Source organism: Apodemus sylvaticus, chromosome 20 (assembly GCF_947179515.1).
Source record: "Apodemus sylvaticus chromosome 20, mApoSyl1.1, whole genome shotgun sequence".
NCBI lineage: Eukaryota > Metazoa > Chordata > Mammalia > Rodentia > Muridae > Apodemus > Apodemus sylvaticus.
The window spans coordinates 56546302-56556121 of NC_067491.1; positions in this window are offsets into that span (position 1 = coordinate 56546302).

Below are 9820 nucleotides of genomic sequence, written 5' to 3' on the forward strand. Positions count from 1 at the left end.
CAGAGGCTAGCTGGGCTTCCGGGCGGCCAGCTGGGAGAAGTCAGTGTGCTCCAGTGAATCCAGCGGGCCCCAGCGGGAGCCTTTCGGGTGCCTGCTTCGGGATCTGATCAGCCTGGGCAGCAGCACCCTGTCTACAGGCAGTGAAGGGGGTAAGCTGTGCACCAGAGGCCAACAGGGAAGGGGCAGCTTGCATTGGTGAGTCCAGCACTGACAAGACATACTAACACCAGTGAGAACTAGATGGCAAAAGGCAAACGCAGGAACGTCACTAACAGAAATCAAGGCAATATGGCAACATCTGAACCCAATTCTCCTCTACCAGCATGTCCTGGATACGCCATCACACCAGTAAAAGAAGATTTGGATTTAAAATCACTGGTCATGATGCTGGTACAGGAACACATGAAGGACATACTTAAAAAAATTCAGGAGAAAATGGATCAAAAGTTAGAAGCCCTTGCAAGGGAAACACAAAAATCATTGAAAGAAATCCAGGAGAATACAAAAGCCAACAAGGAGGAAATGCAAAAAACACTTAAAGAAATACAGGAGAACTTTGGTCAACAGGCTGAGGTTATGAAAGAGGAAACACAAAAATCTCTTAAAGAATTACAGGAAAGCACAAACAAGCAACTGAAGGAGCTAAGCAAAACCATCCAGGACCTAAAATCAGAAGTAGAAACAACTAAGAAAGCTCAAAGGGAGATAGAAACTTTGGAGATAGAAAGCCTTGGGAAGAAATCAGGGGACAGAGATGCAAATATCAACAACAGAATACAAGAGATAGAAGAAAGAATCTCAGATGCTGAAGATTCCATAGAAACCATGGACTCAACAGTTAAAGAAAATGCAAAATGCAAAAAGCTTGTAACCCAAAATATCCAGGAAATCCAGGACACAATGAGAAGACCAAACCTAAGGATTATAGGCATAGATGAGAGTGAAGATTTACAACTTAAAGGGCCAGCAAATATCTTCAATAAAATTATGGAAGAAAACTTCCCTAACCTAAAGAGAGAGATGCCCATGAATATACAAGAAGCCTACAGAACTCCAAACAGATTGGACCAGAACAGAAATACTTCCCGTCACATAATAATCAAAACACCAAATGTTCTAAACAAAGAAAGAATACTAAAGGCAGTAAGAGAAAAAGGCCAAGTAACATATAAAGGAAGACCTATCAGAATCACAGCAGACTTTTCACCTGAGACTATGAAGGCTAGAAGGTCCTGGGCAGATCTCATGCAGACTCTAAGAGAACACAAATGCCAACCAAAACTACTATACCCAGCAAAACTCTCAATCACCATAGTTGGAGAAACTAAGATATTTCATGACAAAACCAAGTTTACCCAATATCTATACACAAACCCAGCCCTAAAAAGGATAATAGGAGGACAACACCAATACAAGGAGGGAAACTTCACCCTGGAAAAAGCAAGATAGTAACCTTTCATCAAACCCAAAAGAAGTTAAGCAATCAAATTTAAAAAATAACGTCAAAAATGATAGGAAGTAACAATCACTATTCCTTAATATCTCTTAACATCAATGGACTTAATGCCCCAATAAAAAGACACAGACTAACTGACTGGATACGTAAACAGGACCCTACATTTTGCTGCTTACAGGAAACACACCTCAGGGTCAAAGACAAACACTACCTTAGAGTAAAAGGCTGGAAGACAATTTTACAAGCAAATGGTCTCAGGAATCAAGCTGGAGTAGCCATGTTAATATCAGATAAAATGGACTTTCAACCCAAAGTCATCAAAAGAGACTCTGAGGGACACTTCTTGCTGGTCAAAGGAAAAATAAAAAAAGAAGAACTGTCAATCCTGAACATCTATGCCCCAAATGCAAGGGCACCATCTTTCGTAAAAGAAACTTTATTAAAACTAAAAGCACACATTGCACCTAACACAATAATTATGGGTGACTTCAACACTGCACTATCCTCAATGGACCGATCAGGAAAACAGAAACTAAACAGGGAGACAATGAAACTAATTGAAGCTTTGGACCAATTAGATTTAACAGATATATATAGAACATTCTATCCTAAAACAAAAGAATATACCTTTTTCTCAGCACCTCATGGTACCTTCTCCATAATCGACCATATAATTGGTCACAAGACAGACCTCAACATATATAAGAAGATAGAACTAATCCCATGCCTCCTATCTGATCACCATGGAGTAAAAGTGGTCTTCAATAGCAACAGAAACAACAGAAAACCCACATACACGTGGAAACTGAACAATACTCTACTCAATGATACCTTGGTCAAGGAAGAAATAAAGAAAGAAATTAAAGACTTTTTAGAACACAATGAAAATGAAAACACAACATACCCAAATCTATGGGACACAATGAAAGCAGTGCTAAGAGGAAAACTCATAGCCCTGAGTGCCTCCAAAAAGAAAATGGAGAGAGCATACACTGCCAGCTTAATGACACACCTGAAAGCCCTGGAACAAAAAGAAGCTATTTCACCCAGGAGGAGTAGAAGGCAGGAAATCATCAAACTCAGGGCCGAAATCAATCAAGTAGAAACAAAGAGAACCATAAAAAAAATTAACAATACCAGGAGCTGGTTCTTTGAGAAAATCAACAAGATAGATAAACCCTTAGCCAGACTGACCAAAGGGCACAGATAAAGTATCCAAATTAACAAACTTAGAAATGAAAAAGGAGATATAACAACGGAAACTGAGGAAATCCAAAAAATCCTACTACAAGAGCCTGTACTCAAAACAACTGGAGAATCTGGAGGAAATGGACAATTTCCTTGACAGATACCAAATACCAAAATTAAATCAGGACCAACTAGACCATCTAAACAGTCCCATAATGCCTAAAGAAATAGAAGGAGTCATAGAAAGTTTTCCAACCAAAAAAAGCACAGGACCAGATGGCTTCAGTGCAGAATTCTACCAGACCTTCAAAGAAGAGTTAACACCAATACTCTTCAAACTATTCCACAAAATAGAAACAGAAGGAACACTACCCAATTCCTTCTACGAAGCCACAATTACGCTGATACCAAAGCCACACAAAGATCCAAGAAAGAAAGAGAACTTCAGACCAATTTCCCTTATGAACATCGATGCAAAAATACTCAATAAAATTCTTGCCAACCGAATCCAAGAACACATCAAAACGATCATCCACCATGATCAAGTAGGCTTTATCCCGGGAATGCAGGGTTGGTTCAATATACGGAAATCCATCAATACAATCCACTACATAAACAAACTCAAAGAACAAAACCACATGGTCATTTTATTGGATGCTGAAAACGCATTTGACAAAATTCAGCATCCTTTCATGCTGAAAGTCTTGGAGAGAACTGGAATTCAAGGCCCATACCTAAACATAGTAAAAGCAATATACAGCAAACCGGTAGCCAGCATCAAACTAAACGGAGAGAAACTTGAAGCAATCCCACTGAAATCAGGGACCAGACAAGGCTGCCCCCTTTCTCCTTATCTTTTCAATATTGTACTTGAGGTACTAGCTTGGGCATTTCGACAACATAAGGAGGTCAAAGGGATACAAATTGGAAAGGAAGAAGTCAAACTATCATTATTTGCAGACGACTTGGTCGTCTACCTAAGTGACCCAAAAAACTCCACTAGTGAGCTATTACAGCTGATAAACAACTTCAGCAAAGTGTCAGCTTATAAAATCAACTCAAGCAAATCAGTGGCCTTCCTATACTCAAAGGATAAGCAGGCTGAGAAAGAAATTAGGGAAATGACCCCCTTCACAATAGCCACAAACTGTATAAAGTATCTTGGGGTGACTCTTACTAAACATGTGAAAGATCTGTATGACAAGAACTTCAAGACTCTGAAGAAGGAAATGTAAGAAGACCTCAAAAAATGGGAAAACCTCCCATGCTCATGGATCAGTAGAATCAATATAGTTAAAATGGCCATTTTGCCAAAAGCAATATACAGATTCAATGCAATACCCATCAAAATCCCAACTCAATTCTTCACAGAGTTAGAAAGAGCAATTTTTAAATTCATCTGGAACAACAAAATACCCAGGATAGCTAAAACTATTCTCAGCAACAAAAGAAAATCTGGGGGAATCAGTATCCCTGACCTCAAGCAGTACTACAGAGCAATAGTGTTAAAAACTGCACGGTATTGGTACAGTGACAGGCAAGAGGATCAATGGAACAGGATTGAAGATCCAGAAATGAACCCACACACCTATTGCCACTTGATCCTCGACAAAGAGGCTGAAAACATCCAATGGAAAAAAACCTTTTCAACAAATGGTGCTGGTTCAACTGGAGGTCAGCATGTAGAAGAATGCGAATTGATCCATCCTTGTCTCCTTGTACTAAGCTCAAATCCAAATGGATCAAGGACCTCCACATAAAGCCAGACACTCTGAAGCTACTAAAAAAGAAACTGGGGAAGACCCTTGAGGACATCGGTACAGGGAGAAAGTTTCTGAACAGAACACCAATAGCGTATGCTCTAAGACCAAGAATTGACAAATGGGACCTCATAAAATTACAAAGTTTCTGTAAGGCAAATGACACCATCAAGAGGACAAATCGGCAACCAACAAATTGGGAAAAGATCTTCACCAATCCTACATCAGATAGAGGGCTAATATCCAATATATATAAAGAACTCAAGAAGTTAGACTCCAGAAATCCGAACAACCCTATTAAAAAATGGGGTACAGAGTTAAACAAAGAATTCTCACCTGAAGAACTTCGGATGGCAGAGAAGCATCTTAAAAAATGCTCAACTTCATTAGTCATTAGAGAAATGCAAATCAAAACAACCCTAAGATTTCATCTTACACCAGTCAGAATGGCTAAGATTAAAAATTCAGGAGACAGCAAGTGTTGGAGAGGGTGTGGAGAAAGAGGAACACTCCTCCACTGTTGGTGGGTTTGCAAATTGGTACAACCACTCTGGAAAGCAGTCTGGTGGTTCCTCCGAAAACTGGGCACCTCACTTCCAGAAGATCCTGCTATACCACTCCTGGGCATATACCCAGAAGACTCCCCACCATGTAATAAGGATACATGCTCTACTATGTTCATAGCAGCCCTATTTATAATTGCCAGGTGCTGGAAAGAACCCAGGTATCCCTCAACAAAAGAATGGATGCAAAAAATGTGGTATATCTACACAATGGAGTACTATTCAGCCTTTAGAAACAATGAATTCATGAAATTCTTAGGCAAATGGATGGAGCTAGAGAACATCATACTAAGTGAGGTAACCCAGACTCAAAAGGTGAATCATGGTATGCACTCACTAATAAGTGGATATTAACCTAGTAAACTGAAATACTCAAAACATAATCCACACATCAAATGAGGTACAAGAAGAAAGGAGGAGTGGCCCCTGGTTCTGGAAAGACTCAGTGAAACAGTATTCAGCAAAACCAGAACGGGGAAGTGGGAAGGGGTGGGTGGGAGGACAGGGGAAGAGAAGGGGGCTTACGGGACTTTCGGGGAGTGGGGGGGGGCTAGAAAAGGGGAAATCATTTGAAATGTAAATAAATTATATCGAATAAAAAAAAAGAATAACATTGGTATCTTACTTAAAGAAATACAGTAGAACACAGGTAAACAGATAGAAGCCCTTAAAGAATTACAGAAAAACACACTCAAACAGGTGAAGGAACTGAATAAAACAATCCAGGATCTAAAAATGGAAGTTGAAAATTTAAGAAATCACAAAGAGAGACAACACTGGAGATAGGAAACCTGGGAAAGAAATCAGGAGTAATAGATGCAAGCATCACCAACAGAATACAAGAGAAAGAAGAGAGAATCTCGGGTGCAGAAGGTAGAAAACATTGACACAGCAGTCAAAGAAACACAAAATGCAAAAAGCTCCTGACTGAAAACATGCAGTGTAGAGAGCCTTATTGGGGTGCCATGCCACCTGGCAGCAACTTGACATTGACAAAGATGAAGTTCTTCTCCCAGCCTCTGGGCAGAAATTCCTGTGTTAGCCATAATCCTCTCCACCTAGGGTGGAGCACTCAGACCAAGGTGAAGTTCTTTGTTCCTCCAGATTTACAAATTCTTGAATTAAGCAGGTGACCCACCCAGCTGTCTGAGCAGTTGAGCCAATGCCAAGTGAACAGCCAGACCAGTTCCCAGAACACACCCTGGAATTTGGGGGAAGAGTCTTGCCTGAAACCTTAAAATTCTGAGTCCTCCATTAAACCTTGAGGCTTTGAGCAGGTGCTGTTGTCTTGGTCTCCATCTCTTTTTGCCACCTTCCCATGCATCCCCAGCTTCCCTTCCAGGGAACCTGTTCGACATAACTGCGGGCAATTAAAGATTGGCACCCGAGCTTTGCAGAAAATAGAAAAAGACAGTATCATGCATGGTGAGTAAATACAGGAGCTAAATACTAACACTAGTCTAAAATTTCATCTTTTTGAAGCTGATGTTGTCAGTGCAGAAGGATAGGGGCTAAGTGGGACAGCGTAGACCCAACACTGAGCTTGCTTAGGAGGTGACAGTGGGAAATGGGATAGGAACTTCAAAACAGGTGTTTGTTCGCAGCCTTCAAGAGCTGCTTCAGGAGAGAAGAGTAGGGTTTGAAGAACAATGGTTAGAAGGTTTTTTTTAGATCAGATAGATTCTTGTTGCCCATGGTTCCAAGAAAAAAAGAACTTTATATAAGAGAACCTGGGAAAAAATTGGAAAAGCACAAAGAGATACCGAGGCAGATAATACTACCCTCTGCCTCCGGATGCTTATAAAAGATGCTACTGATGAGGAGATCTCACAGGCACCAGATATCACACAGGGAGAACTTGAGGAATCTCAAGAAGGAAGCCTGCTAGAGAGGACTTCCTCAGAAAAGAGTCTTCTCAACCCTAACTTAGAAAGATATAGAGACACTATTGATGAGCTAACATTAGAGGAGGAAGCTCATTCAGATGAAGGAGCTGCCTAATATTATGGTGAGGATTGGGCTCCTAGTGCACTTTCTGCTCTGCCTGTGGCCTCTACTGTAGGAGATGATACCAAGATGGAGATGCAACTACATAAATTGGAGTTTGAAATTAAGTTGCAGAAAGGGTATCAAGTGCAGGAAGGAGCAGTGATCCTGAGACACACCAATCACCACTAGAAAGAGCTGTAAGTCAGGCTCTCAGGGAAAGACAGGACACATCTAACTTAGTCGTTGAGATCATAGTCCAGTAGAATATAGTTAGACAATATCAAACCTTGGAGTTCAAAGTGATAAAGGAATTAAAGACAACTGTGGCACATCATAGTCCTCGGTCCTTTTCCACAAGCTTTATTGGATACTGTGATACAGTAAAACTTAACCCCACAAGATTGGAAGATTCTATGTAAGGCTACTTTGTCAGGAGGAGATTTCTTGCTTTGGAATTCTGAATGGCGTGAAGCTAGTAAGAGAACTGCTGGGATGAATCAGGTAATCCAGATTGGGACACTAACATGCTACTAGGAGAGGGTCAATATGGAGGCAATGCTAATCAGATTGGGTTCCCTGTTGGAGTGTATGCACAGGTTGCAATGGCTGCCCACCACTCACCATTCGTGGAATCAATTATCGACTACAGGGGATCTCAGTGGAAGTTTAGCAAGCATTAGACAGGCACCTGATGAACTTTTTTCAGGATTTTGTGGATAGGCTACTGAAATCAGGTAGAATTTTTGGAAATTCTCAAGCAGAATCTTTGTCACACAGTTGGCTTATGAGAATGCTAATGCAGCTTGTCACACCACCATTAGACCTTACAAGGGACGGATAGACTTAGCCTTTGTGCAGAGATTGGGCCTTCATACAATCAAAGTCTAGCTATACTCTCACAGAGACAGAGAATAAAATGTGTTTTAAATGTGGAGGTTTGGGTCATTTTAGAAGTGATTGCCCTAGGAACAGAGGCGCTGTAAGTGGGCAATCAAGTTATCCCCAGGAGTTTGTCCTGGATGCATGAAAGGTAATCACTGGGCCAGGGACTGTAAATCTAAGATATATTCAGGGCTTTCCCATGTCGGGAACCAGGCAGAGGGGCTAGCCTCAGGCAGAGGGCCCAGCCTCAGGCAGAGGGGCCAGCCTCCTCCCAGATGCCCACAGCAAGCATTTTGTGGGGCCATGAAGCCTCTGCCAGGCCAGGGACATCTGTTTTTGAATTTTCAGGGCAACACAAGGCAGCTCAGGATTGGACATCTATTCCACCTCCCATGTTGTATTAACCCCAGAAATGGGAGTTCAGACCCTGCCTACAGGAGTTTTTGGATCTTTGCCTGCAGAAACTTGTGGATTGCTTCTAGGACGAAGCAGTACTATTGTAAAAGAACTGCAGTGTTATCCAGGTGTCATAGACAATGATTATGAGGGAGAAATTAAAATTGTAGCTGCTTCCCTTCATGGTATTATAACTATACCTGCTAACCAAAGAATTGCTCAACTTAGTTCCCTTGTATCAACTAACTACCTTCCAGATTCCAGTAAGAGAGGACAGAGTGGCTTTGGTTCCTCTGTTGTGTACTGGGTTCAATCTATTACTAGTAAGAGATCTAACCTTAAATTAACAATTGAGGGAAAAAACTTTGAAGGATTAATAGATGCTGGAGCTGAAGTGACAATTATTAGAGGACAAGACTGGGCTTCAACTTGGCCCTTGTCAGATACGCTCACTCACCTCTGAGGGATTGGTTATGTCAATAACCCAAAGCAAAGCACTAAGCTTCTAACCTGGAAAGATGAACAAGGCAATTCAGGACAAATTCAGCCTTATGCCAAATTTGCCTACTACAGTTTGGGGGTAGAGAGCTCTTGTCACAGGTGGATTTATAATGTGTAGTCCTAATAAGGTAGTGGCTACCGCTTTACAGGAAATTGCTTTCACTAAATTTGGGTATGGGCCTTGAATTCCTGATCTCTCCAAGTTTTTTATCATGAAGGGATGCTGAATTTTGGCAAAAGTGATTTCAGCATCTAATAAAATGACCATGTGGGTGTTTTTAATTTTGTTTTTGTAGTGGCTTACATTGACAGATTTCCATATATTGTACCATCCCTGCATCCCTGAGATAAAGCCTACTTGATGATGGTGAATTATTGTTCTGATGCATTCTTTGATTCGGCTGGCCAGAGTTTTGTTGAGTATTTTTGCATCAATGTTCATAAAGGAAATTGGTCTTAACTTTTCTTTCCTTGTTTGGTCTTTGTTTGGTTTAGGTATAAGTATTATTGTGGCTTCATAGAATGAATTGGCTGGTGTTCCTTGTGTTTCTATTTTGTAGAATAGTTTGAAGAGTATTGGTATTAACTCTTCTTTGACGATCTGATAGAATTCCCCACTAAACCAATCTGGTCCTGGGCTTTTTTTTTTTTTCCCTTGGGAGACTCTTAACAACTGCTTCTATTTCAACAGGATTAATGTAACTATTTAGATGCTATTTAGATGGTTTATCTGATCCCGTTTTAATGCTGTCACCTGGTATGTGTCTAGAAAATTGTCCATTTTGGACAGATTTTCCAATTTTGTTGAGTATTAGCTCTTGTAGTAGTATCTGGTGATTTCTTAATTTCCACAGTTTCTATTTTTTTTTCCATGAGACAGGGTTTCTCTGTATATCCCTGGCTGTCCTGGAACTCACTCTGTAGACTAGGCTGGCTTTGAACTCTGGAATCTGCCTGCCTCTGCCTCCCAAGTGCTGGGAATTAAAGGCATGTGACACTACCGCCTGGCTAGTTTCTATTGTTATATCTCCCTTTACATTTCTGATTTTATTAATTTGGGGAGAGCCTCTGTGCCCTCTGGTTAG